At 38.6% G+C, this 14,694-nt stretch overlaps 2 protein-coding genes across 5 annotated transcripts in view; one reads left to right on the forward strand and one right to left on the reverse strand.

The window, feature by feature from the left end:
- Positions 1 to 14,694, reverse strand: part of vps28 (VPS28 subunit of ESCRT-I) — a 968,134-nt gene that overhangs the window by 165,726 nt on the left and 787,714 nt on the right. The gene's annotated exons all lie outside the window — the stretch shown is intronic.
- samd12 (sterile alpha motif domain containing 12) overlaps positions 1 to 14,694 on the forward strand; it is a 191,800-nt gene that overhangs the window by 92,881 nt on the left and 84,225 nt on the right. The gene's annotated exons all lie outside the window — the stretch shown is intronic.

Genomic DNA, 14,694 nt, shown 5'->3' on the forward strand with positions numbered 1-14,694 from the left:
CCTTCCCAGGCGATCCCAGAAGAGACACTTCCTGAGCCCCGTTTGGGAAGATGTGATTAAGTCTTGCCGAAGAAAATGCGTAAAAGAAATATACTCCCTTATTATTCCTGTCATTCAGTCGCATGTTGTTTAATAGAGTCCTCAGTCGAGAATCATATTCAATCAAATCTAAATCAGAACGAGTTTCAGCTCATCAGCAGCTCATATTAGAAAATGGGTTACTCATGCTTCGTTTTTATGAGTTTTCACTTAAAATATTAATATTTAACTTTCTAATTTGCTGGAAGTGATAAACATTTATATTCTGTCATTTATTCTCCTTTATGTCATTCTGACTTTATTTGATCTGTGGAACACAAAATGAAGATATTTTGAAGAATGTTTTTACTGGTTTTGTCCATATAATGAGAGTCAGTGGGGTCCAAAACAACAATGGATCACATTGACTTTCATTGTTTGGACAAAAAATACTGAGACATATTTCAAAATATCTTATATTTGTGTTCTGCTGAGTAAAGAAAGTCATACGGAACGACATGATGGTGAAAATAATGGAGACACTGTCCCTTTAAAAGCGGTGTTTGATTATGATCTGACTTTAGCTTTAGTGAGTGTGTAGCGTCGCTGTTTGAGCATAAACAACATCTGCAAAGTTACGACGCTCAAAGCTCAAAGCAAAGGGAGATATTCTCTTTCACAGAAATCTCTTTTTAAGGACTACAACAAACGGCTGGTAGGGACTACAATGAGCTAGTGACATCATAACCCTAACATTTACATAAGCCCCGCCCCCGGGAACATGTAGAGAAGAGGAAGAGTTGCTGTAGTCGAGTCGTCTTTCACATTTATTGATACAGTACGAACACAAACACAATAGCATTTCATAACGCAAGATGACATCATCAGTTATAACCGTAATTATAACGGTTATAACTCTCTTCATCAGCAGATATTCTCTGGCTCATCTTACCCCACACCAGCGCTTTATAGATTATCATGACAGAATATGCTAATCGCTGACTGAAGATGGTTAACTCATAAACTCATCAACTATCCCTTCAGAAGCGTCCTGTCTCGTTCTACATGTCGTCTCTTCTTCTAGAGTCTCTCCATCATTGTCCGACTGACAGTTTCTGTCATTTTCAGTGTGTGTGTGTGTGTGTGTGTGTGAGGTAATCAGAGCTGCTAACACGAGCTCTTGAAGCTCCGCCCTCCTACTGAAAGGAGGCGGGAGCAGCAGCTCATTTGCATTTAAAGGGACTCACACAAAAACGGAATGTTTTTGCTCACGCTCAAAAAGTGACAATTTTAACATGCTAAAAAAATGATCTGTGGGGTATTTTGGGCTAAAACGTCACACACACACACTCTGGGGACATCAGAGACTTATTCTACATCTTGTAAAAAGGAATTATAGGACTCCTTTAAGAAATATTTGTGATCCTGAAGTTGCATTAGAAGACATAACAGGACATTTAGGTGCATGAGACATTAAATACAGCAGTGCTAGTGAGTTAATGTGTTTTAAAGGTGGTTTGTACAGTCCGTTGATGGTGTTTGCGTTCACTGCCTCCTGTTAATTTAACAATTCAATTGTTAAATTTTCTTCAGAATATGTGGAACTGCAAATCAGAGAGACTGCACCACTGAATTACAGGGACAAAGAGAAGACATTACGGTAATGTAAGAGTAAATAGTGTCTATAAAGTACAGCTTTCTTTAAAAATCAATTTGAGAGTAATTTTCCTTTTACCCTCGGGGAAGATCAATACTAACCATTTTTCAACCATTCATACGAAGAAAAGTATTTACAAAGAAATGCATCGTGACAAATGTTTATCTATTGATGAGTGGAAGACGTCCAACTCCCAGAAGGGCCGTGTTGTTGGTTAAACGGGCTTGAAGAGTCACTGTTATGTAGCAGATCTTGTGTGTGGATTTTCGTTTGGCCATCGCTGCTCATTAACATGCAATTTTCAAGGAAAACCATCTTCATTGAAGCTGAACATTTTAATCTTACGATGATCTCATAATTTGTTCACCAGCTCCCACCCACCACCGATTAAAATACCCTTGACATGAGACACCGCGAGCTTCATGTCCACTTCAGTCTCCGTGTTCTGTATGAGAACTGCAGGGCTAATCTTAGCTGTGCCATTTTGCTTTGCTCTTCTCCGCATCTTCCAGCGCCGTGCATTGTGGGCTGTGAATGCCAAGGTCACAGAGAGGTCACGATATCCCTCGAAAAAGAGGAAACGTCAATGTGTTTGTGTGTTTATGTTAGTTATTTCAAGGACTGAGAACCGCTGAAGCGTGTGGAATGAAAGCAAGCTCGAGAATCTTGGATATAGGAGGAAAATAGATGGCATAATATGTGGACAGTTTTGTCCTTGAGCAGTGATGGAAATGCGGGAAACATATATGTATATACTATATGTACATGCTTTTTTTTTGAGAGAGACAGAAAATGGGAAGGTCATACTGTATGTCATATCTACTTTCTACTTCATTTGACTTCACGTGAAAAAGACTAGCATAATGAAAACACTATTTTACAGTGTCCAAGTTACATGGAGTAATGACTATAAATTATGCATAAGTACATGCAACTAACCCTACAACAAACCTAAAATCCTATAGTACGCTCTAAAAAATGCTGGGTTAAAAATAACCCAAGTTGGGTTGAAAATGGACTAACCCAGCAACTGGGTTGTTTTAAGCAAACATTTAACCCAACCGCTGGGTTAAAACAACCCAATTGCTGGGTTAGTCTATTTTCAACCCAACTTGGGTTATTTTTTAACCCAGCATTTTTTAGAGTGTACTGTATAATTACACTGCAACAATGACACCTTAAAATAAAGTGTAACCCTTTATTTTAAGGTGTCGTTGTTATAGTGTAATTATATATTTGTTAAGTTATAGTAACGAGCAACATGTACTTAGGGTTTAGTTGCATGTAATTACGTTGTTACTACACTCTAAAAAATGCTGGGTTAAAAACAACCCACGTTGGGTTGAAATGGACTAACCCAGCAATAGGGTTGTTTTAACCCAGTGACAGTGAATGGGTTGTTTTAACCCAGTGAATGGGTCGTTTTAACCCAGCGGTTGGGTAAAATGTTTGCTTAAAAAAAAACAATCGCTTTTCAACCCAACTTGGGTTGTTTTTAACCCAGCATTTTTTAGAGTGTATGGTAAGAACATGTAACATATATCATATATATATCTTTTTTTATAGATATTTGATTTTGACTTGGTGTGTGCCAAATGGTTGTTTTAAGAAAACATTTAACCCAATAGCTGGGTTAAAACAACCCAATTGCTGAGTTAAAATAACCGAACCGCTGGGTTAAAACAACCCAATGGCTGGGTTAGTCCATTTTCAACCCAACTTGGGTTATTTTTAACCCAGCATTTTTTAGAGTGAAAGTACTAGGGTTGCAAATGGGCTCAAATTTTCCGGTCAATTTCCAGAAACTTTCCCAAAAATCCTGTAAAGTTTCCAAAAATTCTTGAAAGTTTGTGGAATCTTTGCAACTCAAGTACACGTAGTTAATTAATATGAATCATTAGAACTTAGTACTCAGTACTTGAATGTATAATTACCCATGAAAATAATATAATAATATAAAAAACAGTATATACACTACGTGGACATCAACATTGGCAGTAAAGACATTTATAATGTTCTAAAATGCTGTTTTAATCAAGGAATCTAAAAAAAAAAACCATGGTTTGCAGAAAAACATTGTTAATAATAAATGTTTCTTAACATTTAACGCCAGCGGGTAAATTTTACCCATGCACGTGATTACTGTTTTAGTATGGCTAAAAAACATATTATGGCACTGTTTTCACAAAGTAATGTCATGAAATGATTATTTTTAGTCATCAACTATGTTTTCGTCCTGCTTTTATAAGCTATTTTAAGCTGGCTACACTAATCACTGAATATATTAAAAACCAGCCTGCAATGACTACGAGAATTAGAAGGAAATAAATACATATTTGTGTGGTATAATATTATCATAAAATGTCATTAATTGCGTATTAAGTAGGGCTGTCAAAAGATTAATCGTGATTAATCGCATCCAAAATAAAAGTTTGTGTTTACATAATATATGTGTGTGTACTCTGTTAATTATTATTTATATATAAATACACACACAATCATGTATATATTTAAGAAAAAAATATTATTTTTATATATAAAACATTTATATTTATATATATTATAGATTATATAAATGGATATACAGTATATAGATGCAAATATTTCTTAAATATATACATGAATGTGTGTGTATTTATATATAAATAATAATTAACAGAGTACACACACATATATTATGTAAACACAAACTTTTATTTTGGATGCGATTAATCGCGATTAATCTTTTGACAGCCTCTTAAATGAGCAATAAAAGCAATAAAAATTCACCACAATGCATAGGATGTATGATGCAACGACAAATTCAAGAGAATATACTATTAATTTGTTTAGTTGTATCATTTATAATTTGAATAAGAGAATAACACCAATAAACTTGGGGTAATCATAACTAAATTTTATTCATTACATAATTTTTTTCAGGAAACGGACAGCCTTGAATAAATAGCAACACGGTAGCAAACAAAAAACAATAAAAAAAGAATAATTAATCCAAAGTTTGAAGATTTATGAGTAGACACATGGTTTTTGATCGTGTGTTGTGTGACTTTTACGGTAAGCCGACACGTTGCTCAAACACAGCGCGAAAATAAAGAAATTATATAGGGGTAAATTTGACCTGCTGGGATTGTACAAACACAGGATTGTAAATAACACAATTTTAGTAAAAGTCAATGACTGGGATACTTTATTAAAAATCTGTACATTTGAAAAACAGCCATGGGTAAATTTTCCCCCGCGGCGGCTCTGATTTTACATATTTAATTTTAATTGACAGTAAATATCGTTTTTCATATGAAAATTAAATAATGTTAAATTACCAACCTATTGAAATACTAAAATCTGTTATGCACCTTTGATATATACTGACAACCAATCACAGGGGAGATGAGTCACATGATCAATCAAAGATTTTAGGAGGACAATACTAATGTATAGAAGGTGCAACGTGTCACTAAACACCATCATAAAACAGACATTTAATAATCATAATACATTTTATTTATAATGCGCTTTTCTAATACCCAAAGCGCTTCAAACATTAAATACAAAATAATGAAGTACAAAATAATTATAAAACAACCATTACAGTTCAACACAGTACAATACTGTTCATAAAATTCTATATAGGCAATTTTGGAAAGATGAGTTTTTAACAGCTTCTTGAAACTGGCTAATGTAGGAGCATCTCTAACAGTGAGAGGAAGTGTTTTTAAAGTAATTTAAAAAACATTAGAAGGTAACATAAAACCATAATGTACACTGATTAGAAAAAACTAAGAAGAAATACATCAAATGTGAAGACGCAGGGAATTCGGGGAATGTCAATTTACGGGTTTTCACTGTAAATCAAACAATGACGTTTTCTTCACTTCCAGAAACGGTATTTTACTGTAAAATTACCTGATTACAAAATTACATTGCTTTAAATATAAGGTTAGATCTATTACAGTTATTCGCCGTATATGGTATGGAAACTTTCTGTTAACCAATTCACTGTTTTTGACCGTAGCATTTTTACAGTCTTTTACCGTTAAAATCACGGTAATTTTTTACACTGTGTGACACTGAAGACTGGACTAATGATGATAAATGCAGCTTTGATCACAAGAATAAATTACACTTTACTATATATTCACATAGAGAACAGATATTTTAAACTGTAATATATTTACTGTATTTTTAATCAAATAATTACAGCCTTGGTGAGCAGAAGAAACCTTTCAAAAACATGAAAAATCTTACTGACAGCAACTTTTGAATGGTAGTGCATGATTTTTTTTAATCAAAGATGACATATGCAAGAATAATTCCTTGTACTGTAAATGCTCTGGAGGGGGGAAAAAATGATATTCCAAAAAAAATACTCACAAACTGATCCACTAAAGCTGTAACAATGGTCAGCTCCATACAGATAAATCTGTGCAAATGGGAACATTTACCCTGGAGGTTTGTCAGGTGCAGCCATCCGGTCAATAAAGAGGCGCAGCGTAGAATTGGCTGGATTAGAAATCAGAAATGAACCGGCTGGAGGTTTGAGTTTCACAGCGTGGAGCCTCGTCCATCAGTTTCCAGAGAGCAGCAGTGCCATTAAAAACGCATCGGGCCGGTTCCGCTCTGTCTGCACCCTCCCATCTGCAGTGCAAAACCACGAGCTCTCCGGCCGCCAGACGCCAAGATGCTCTCACAGATACACTCGCTCTTGTGCGTACACAACATAAACGTGCAGATACACACTGTCCGCTGCCATGCAGTGAGTTTCCCAGCAATCGCCAGCAAGATCAATACTGTGGGCATTAAAGTCCAAGATCTGCCCTGCTCCACAGAGGCCTGTTAATGAGACATTAGTATATATATATATCTTTGGTGTCACCATGTTTGCATTGCGAGCGAGCCATCAGGATTGTAGCACATCTACAAAACATGTTACATGTGAGTTTTGTCATGCCAAACTTTTAACCCTTAATCGTCCCTTGGGGTCAGGCTGACCCCACTGGACTTTTCCTCCATTTTTTAAAAGTGTTCCCTTCATCTCAGGGCCATGAGACTCTGTGACTTTTCCTAAATAATCTATCTAAACATGCACAAAAAAATCTGGGCTTGATTTGGTTGTTCTAAAGGTGTGTAAAAAAAAATTTACCGTTTAAGTCCCTCTGGGTCAGATTGACCCCGCATTGAAAATGAATGGGAAAGTGTAAAAAATACATTTTTTCACTTTTTTTGTCAAAAAAAATTAACTAAATCCAGTATAAATCTGAAAATTTCCACATTTATATCAAGGTCTGGTCCTAGAGCATAAACACAAAGTAGAATGAACTTTCTATCTCATACACACCCACGTACACACACACACAAACACACACATGTGTGTGACTGCAACAGAGAGTATTTTTATTGAAATTGGCAAATAAAATCAACAAAACTGGCATAAATCTGAAAGATTTTCATTCATAAATGAAGTACTAATACTAGAGCACAAATGCAATATGGAACAAGCATGTTCACTCTCTCTCTCACACACACACACAAACACAGGTGTCTGGAGCATTTTTTTGGATTTTGGCAATGAATGGGAAAATGTAAAAAATGCTTTTTTTCACTTTGTTTCTAAAAAAAAATCAGCTAAATCCAGTATAAATCTGAAAATGTCTACATTTATATCAAGATCTGGTCCTAGAGCATAAACACAAAGTAGAACGAACTTTCTGTCTCATACACACACGCACACACACACACAAACACACGTGTGTGACTGCAACAGAGAGCATTTTTATAGAAACTGGCAAATAAAATCAACAAAACTGGCATAAATCTGAAAAAATTCCATACATAAATGAAGGACAAATACTAGAGCACAAATGCAACATGGAACAATCATGAGAAAGAGAGGGAAAAGGGCAAATAAAAGAAAGATGAAAGGCAGCTTAACTTTTGCATAACTTCCCTCTGGACCTCTAGTGGATAATGTGGTCATTGCACTCTTTCTCTTTAACTCTAATTCCTAAAGTTTTTCCACAAACCTACAGATGGCGGTATTCTATCCCTAACACATAGAGCAATGTCCAAAAACTATTTATATTTATTTAAGATCATCATTCAAGTGATTTTTTCATAAAAAAATAATTTTTAATGAGCCAATTTATGACATAGTTAAGTATTTGTGCAGTGAATAGGTAAAAAACTACCAAATACCCACAAAAACACAGCATAAATGTATAGGTGAGAAGTAAATAAAAAAAATGATATATAGTTTTCCATGTAAAAAAATTATACTTCCTTATGCAATCGCTCTGTAAAGGTTTGGGGTCTATCTGAGCCCAAGGGACTCAAACGTAAACCCTACTTGAGGGACGATTAAGGGTTAATCAGTAAATGCAGTTTCGTTGAGCGTGAAAAAAGTCTACAAAGTCCCTCCAGCGGGAGTTATTTTCTTCTGGGAATGAGCACGTTTAAATACCGTAAAACTTCAAATAATAGCAGAGTCCCAAATAGACGCCTGTCTCTTTTAAACGCCTGGTGTGACGACAGGTTTGGGTAAATAAAGGCCGGTCTCAAATAGACGTCGGGTCGGTTTTTTAGTATCGGGCTGTATTTGATCTTCTCAAACCCGTCAGATCGTCTGTTCTATGTTTTGATTAAATTTCACGTGACAGACGGAACCGTTCATGAACGACTCATCACTATGGCAACATAACAAAGAGGTTAACGAACTTTCAGTCTTTTCTTAATTCTCTCAATACCACCATGGAGAAAAGTATAATTTGACATTTAAGCTGACAGTTGTCAAATTTCAAGCGTGGGTAAAGCTGGATACGGAGCGGCTGAAACATTCCTTTAATGCTTGCGCGCAGACGTGCGCGTGTGTTTGTGTGTGCGAGGGAGAAGGAGGAGATATATTTCATTAACTTCGGGATGTTATCCTTGGGTATGTGGCCTGACAGTAGCTTCTGATGGAAGCGAGGACCACATTATCCATTGTTTCAAAGAGGGAGAGCCGTGCGCATCTGGGCGGAGCTGTTAGCGCGAGCAAGGCAGGCAGAGTTAGCGGAGGCTGGAGAGAGAGAAGTGGAGGAGAACCGCGGGGATGATGATAGTGATGGATAGAGTAATTTTCTATCACATGATTGCAGTTGTTTTACAGGGTAGCCTTCATTCTTTCTTATTGATGTGTTTCGGGCAACAAGTTCATACGCTCAATGGATTTTAGCGGTAACTTATATTGTTCTACTTCTGCCCATTGCTGTCACATCGTTTCGTTTTTTGTGCTGCCAATAATCTAAGACATTTCTTACATTAAAGGGGGGGTGACACAGTTTCAAAAGCTAAGGTGGACGTTTGATGGGAGTATTTCTTTGCCAAAATTAGTACTTCCTGTTAGTCATAAGTTTCGGAAAGTTTTTTTCGATCATGGGTCCGCTTGACGTCAACAGGGCGGAATTTCCTTGTATGGGCCGTACGGACAATTCTACCGGAAGAGCGCGCGCGCGCGAGAGAGAGAGAGAGAGCGCGTGAAAGCAATAGGCTACGCCCATCAAAGCGCTGGCTCGTAGCCAAATAACCCCGCATTAAGGCAAAAGTGGATGGAATTTGCTTTTCCGGATTTTCAAATCGCCTAATACTGAAGGATGGAGCGGTCCCAACGATAAAGGTCCCAACGTTGGAACCGCAGGCAGTGAGTAAGACTGCTTCAAATGTCTGTTTTTGCCTATGCCCATCAAGTAGCCCAAACATGACCACGTATTGATTAATGGAGCATGCGATGTATAGTGTGTGTACATTTGTTTAGCTGGCCACTATATGTGTATGTTTGTGTATTGTAAAAGCACTCCAAACAACAATACACAAAGAGTGGGGAAATATGTTGAACTAAATAAGCGCGCTTCTTCATTCAAATGCGCTACTATTCCATGTCTTTCTATGTAAACACTAGCCTGACGCGCAAAACCAGTCCGCTTACTACAAATCATGTCTACACAAACCACGCGTAAACACACACACACACACACACACACACACACACACACACACACACACACACACACGATATAATTAAAGTATAAATGTGTAAATAACACAAGCCGCTAAGCATATTATATAGTTAGTGTAACTTATACCACATAGTCGACGTCCTGCTCTAGTCGTTTTTGCTGCTGCTCCTGTTCAACTTCAGCCTCTGGGTCTGATTCCGGATCATAGATGTATGGCTGTATCTGATTAAAAGCCATTTTTTATGTTGAATAAAGTTTTTTCCCGCTTTTAGGGATGACGCAGCTTTCAGACGCACTCAACACAGTAACAGCGGCGCGCGCTCGACATTCTTTAGCTCCGCCCACACGAGCCGCCCCCAGCCGCACGGCTTTTTTCGGAAAGACTCGGAACAGCGCATCTTCCTTTTATAATTATAATAAAAATAAAGACTTTTCGGAGATATGCAGGATGCAATGCTACTCTATAGGTAATCAAGATTGACATGAGACTGACTGAAACTGAGTGTCCCCCCCCCCCCCCCCTTTAAATGATTTGTTAAACACATTCGAATTAATTATAAATAAAACGTAATATAATGTGGTAACCTCCTACCGTCATGCTTGAACATCTCAACACTAAATTAAAGGCCTGTCTCTTATAGACGCCTGTTTCAAATACAAGCCGGTGCAGTTCGGCGATTTGGGTAAATAGAAGCCCGGGCTATTATTTGAAGTTTTATGGTAATTAATATGCAGAATAAAGGGGCGGGGTTGAGTTAGTTAGTCGTGTGTTGAAACTGCATGGTTATGGTAAGGGGCGGGACATTTCTCAAACACCAATCACAACACACCGCTCCAGCCGACCAATCAAAGCACAGTGTGCTTTTCAGAAGGCGGGGCTTCATAGAGACATTGGGCCCTATTTTAATGATCTGAAACGCAAGTGTCAAAGCGCGAAGCGCAAGTAACTTTGTGGGCGGGTCTCGGCGCTGTTGCTATTTTCCCGGCGGGATAAATGGCTCTTGCGCCCGGCGCAAATCTAAAATGGGTTGGTCTGAAGTAGCTTCATTATTCATAGGTGTGGTTTGGGCGTAACGTGAATAAACCAATCCGAGCGTCATCCAACATTCCCTGTAAAAGCAGGTGCGCAAGTTCCATTATGGATTGCTATTATTATGGCGTATTTACCAGGCGCACGCCAGGAGCGGTTCACAGCCGAGGAGACTGATGTTCTTGTAAGAGCAGTGAAAGACAGAGAAGTGAAGTTGTAATGTTGTACATTATGGTAAAGGTGATTTCACAGTCTTTTTTTTCAGTCTTTCAGTTTTTTCAGTTTTTCAGTCGATTTTTGTTCCTGGTTCTTGACTGACAAACCAATTTGTCAGATGTCCTTATATACATATATGTCTTGCCACTATTGGGCAAACAGGTCTTATCCTTAATTATTACAACTAGCCTGAATCATTTGTAAGCTAGATTTATGCCTATTTTTTCACATCTTCGTGGCACACCACAATGATTTCCGTCATCTCATGTGTTAATATTTTTTTAGTGTAACAATTTATGATTTGCAAAAATAACTGTTGCATCTGTGTAGATTACATGAGCAAAGTGTATGCGCGTTGTCCACGCTATACATTATGGTCAAGCATGCGCCCTTAAAATAGCATAATGAACAACGCGCAACGCGCCACTGACTTTAGACTAGGTTTTTTCTGGTCAGTGGCGCAATTGTTTAGTGGAACAGCAAAATAGCACCAGGGATTGTTTGCGCCGGAACACGCCTCCTTTTTTGCGCTGAACCGCCCAGGGAGCGCAAGTTCATTCACTAGTTTAGCGACGTGCTTCTGTGGAGGGAAAAGCGCGCTTTGCGCGGGTGCAAAATAGGAATGACACATGCGTTGGTGTACAAAGTCAATTGCGCTGGGTGCAAGATAGGGCCCATAGTGTTACTGACAGACTGGGAAGGGAGGAGCCGCAACAATGGAGAATATGAGGAAATAATCAACATTCAAGCAGGAAAACCTCCTGCTCTAGTAGAGCCAGAAAACGCATTTGTAAAAGGACATAATATTTATTAATCATGAAGCTACTTGATGCATATTCAAACTGTACAAAGAAATTTACAATTACGTTGAAAACGTTGAAAGTTTGACAGCGAAAATCACTTGAACAAAAACTGGCTAATTCCTAATACAATGCATCTAATTATGAGAGAGCACCGTTCTTGACTGTATATATGTTTATATATGTTTTTAATTTGTTTTTTGATTAATAAGTATATTTACTTGAAGCATGGGCCTCGGAACCATTTTATGTGCCCACCCACTTTTATGACCAATGATATTAGACCCAACCACTTTTATGACCAATGCTATTAGCCCCGCCCACTTTTATGACCAATGATATTAGACCCACCCACTTTTATGACCTGTGATATTAGACCCACCCACTTTTAAGACCAACGATATTAGACCCACACACACACACACACACTCTCACTCGCGTGGACACACACACACACACACACACACACTCACTCGCACGGACACACACTCACTCGCACGGACACACACACACTCACTCACTCGCGCGGACACACACACTCTCACACACACACACACTCACTCATTCGCGCGGACACACACATGCTCACTCACTCGCGCAGACACACTCACTCACTCGCGCAGACACACACACACTCACTCACTCGCGCGGACACACACTCTCACACTCACACACACACACACTCACTCACTCGCACGGACACACACTCACTCGCGCGGACACACACTCACGCACTCGCGTTGCGCGGAGACACACACACACACACACACTCGTGCCTGGCCCATAACGTTACAAGTCCGATCACGAGTGAACCAATAACAGCTTCTCCAGCCTGTGTCAGTGCTAAGATGTGTAATCAATAGATTTCAAACGATCTGTAATGTTATGCAAAACTAACACATATAAAAAAAACATGTTTTAGCCGACTCACATAAGTGTGTGTTCAGAAGGAAGCTTATGCAGGGACGATCCTTAGCTCACGAGTCGGTGGGCGGGGCTACAGACGCATATTTATCTGTAGAGGCGTAAGAGATCCGCATATTCTGAGATCTCTCGTTTTCTGGGCCAATAAAAGCTTTTCTTTGACTAACAAGGAGGTTTTCAGCTCTGAAACTTACAGGATCATGACCTTTTATATATCAAAAGCTCAAGGGAAAGTTGATTTCTCAGTTCATCACCCCTTTAATGTAAATGGCATCAACTTTTTTTTGCTTCTGACGCCCATGAAGTAGAAAGCTAGAATACTGGTAGCACGTAATAATTATATGCAGATTTACACGTTTAAATTCACTTTGCCTGCATCTTTTTTTGATGAACGAGATGCTGATTGTAGGTTACTGCACCTTTCTTTAAAGATGACTCTTACCTGTCCGTTTTATTCTCCGGCCGGGCAATTTCTAAAAGTGGCCCTTGAGCTCTGTAATTTGAGCCTTTCTGCAGAGAATATTACACACTTATGAAAAGATAAAGTGATGGAACTATAATGCTATACCTCCCTATAGTAGATATACTTTGGTACTGCATGATTACCATATTCACTTAAGTATTTCAATAATCCTATAACCGTGGTAGAATCGTACCTCCTCATTAGCCGGGCGTTTGGAGACGTGTGTGTGTGTGTGAGCAGAACGTGACGGATGTGAAGTGAAGGGAGTATGTTTTCCTGAGGTGTTTCTCTGGCTCTGTTTACACCTTTAAAAAGCAGAACTCAGCTCAATATTGCTTCTATATATAGAGTGTCAGCACAGGCTCGGCTGGCTGAGTTTAAACACTGATGTTCTTCCTTTTTTCCGTGTCTTGTTTTCCGGTATAAATATCTCCATATTCTTAAATCTGGAGGAGCATGTGAAGGGTTGTTTTCTGGGAGAGTGAGTTTCTCTTTAAACGAGCAAATATCCGTCAGTGGAGTTCAATAAATCATCCCCTTTTCCCTTTGAACGAAGTTTATTTTTCTGACCCCAATTCTTCGTAAGAATTTTTAATTAAAAGCAAGAAAACTTTCTATCTATCTATCTATCTATCTATCTATCTATCTATCTATCTATCTATCTATCTATCTATCCATCCATCCATCCATCCATCCATCCATCCATCCATCCATCCATCCATCCATCCATCCATCCATCCATCCATCCATCCATCCATCCATCCATCCATCCATCCATCCATCCATCCATCCATCCTTCTATCCATCCATCCATCGTTCGTTCATTCGTTCCATCCATCCATCATTTGTTTGTTTGTTCGTTTCATCCATCCATCGTCTGTCCGTTTATCCATCCTTCTATCTATCCATCCATCCATCCATCCGTCCGTCCGTTCCATCCATCCATCCATCCATCCATCCATCCATCGATCGTTTGTTCGTTCCATCCATCCATCCATCCATCCATCCATCCATCCATCCATCCATCCATTCATCCATCCATTCGTCCTTCTATCCATCCATCCATCGTTCGTTCATTCGTTCCATCCATCCATCCATCATTTGTTTGTTTGTTCGTTTCATCCATCCATCGTCTGTCCGTTTATCCATCCTTCTATCTATCTATCTATCTATCTATCCATCCATCCGTCCGTCCGTTCCATCCATCCATCCATCCATCCATCGTTTGTTCGTTTATCCGTCCATCTATCTATCTATCCATCCATCCATCCATCATTCGTTCGCTCAATCTATCTATCTATCTATCTATCTATCTATCTATCTATCTATCTATCTATCTATCTATCTATCTATCTATCTATTGTTCGTTACTTCCATCCATCCATCATCCATCCATCGTTTGTTCACACTATCTGTCTGTCCGTTCATCTGTCCTTCTATCCATCCATCGTTGATTCGTTCGTTCGCTCTTTCTATCTATCATCTATCTATCTATCCATCGATCCGGCTGTCTGTTCATCCGTCCTTCGATCCATCCATCCATCCATTGTTCGTGCAGCTATATTATCTATCTATCTATCTATCTATCTATCTATCTA

Source organism: Gobio gobio (genome assembly GCF_949357685.1).
Source record: "Gobio gobio genome assembly, chromosome: 11".
NCBI lineage: Eukaryota > Metazoa > Chordata > Actinopteri > Cypriniformes > Gobionidae > Gobio > Gobio gobio.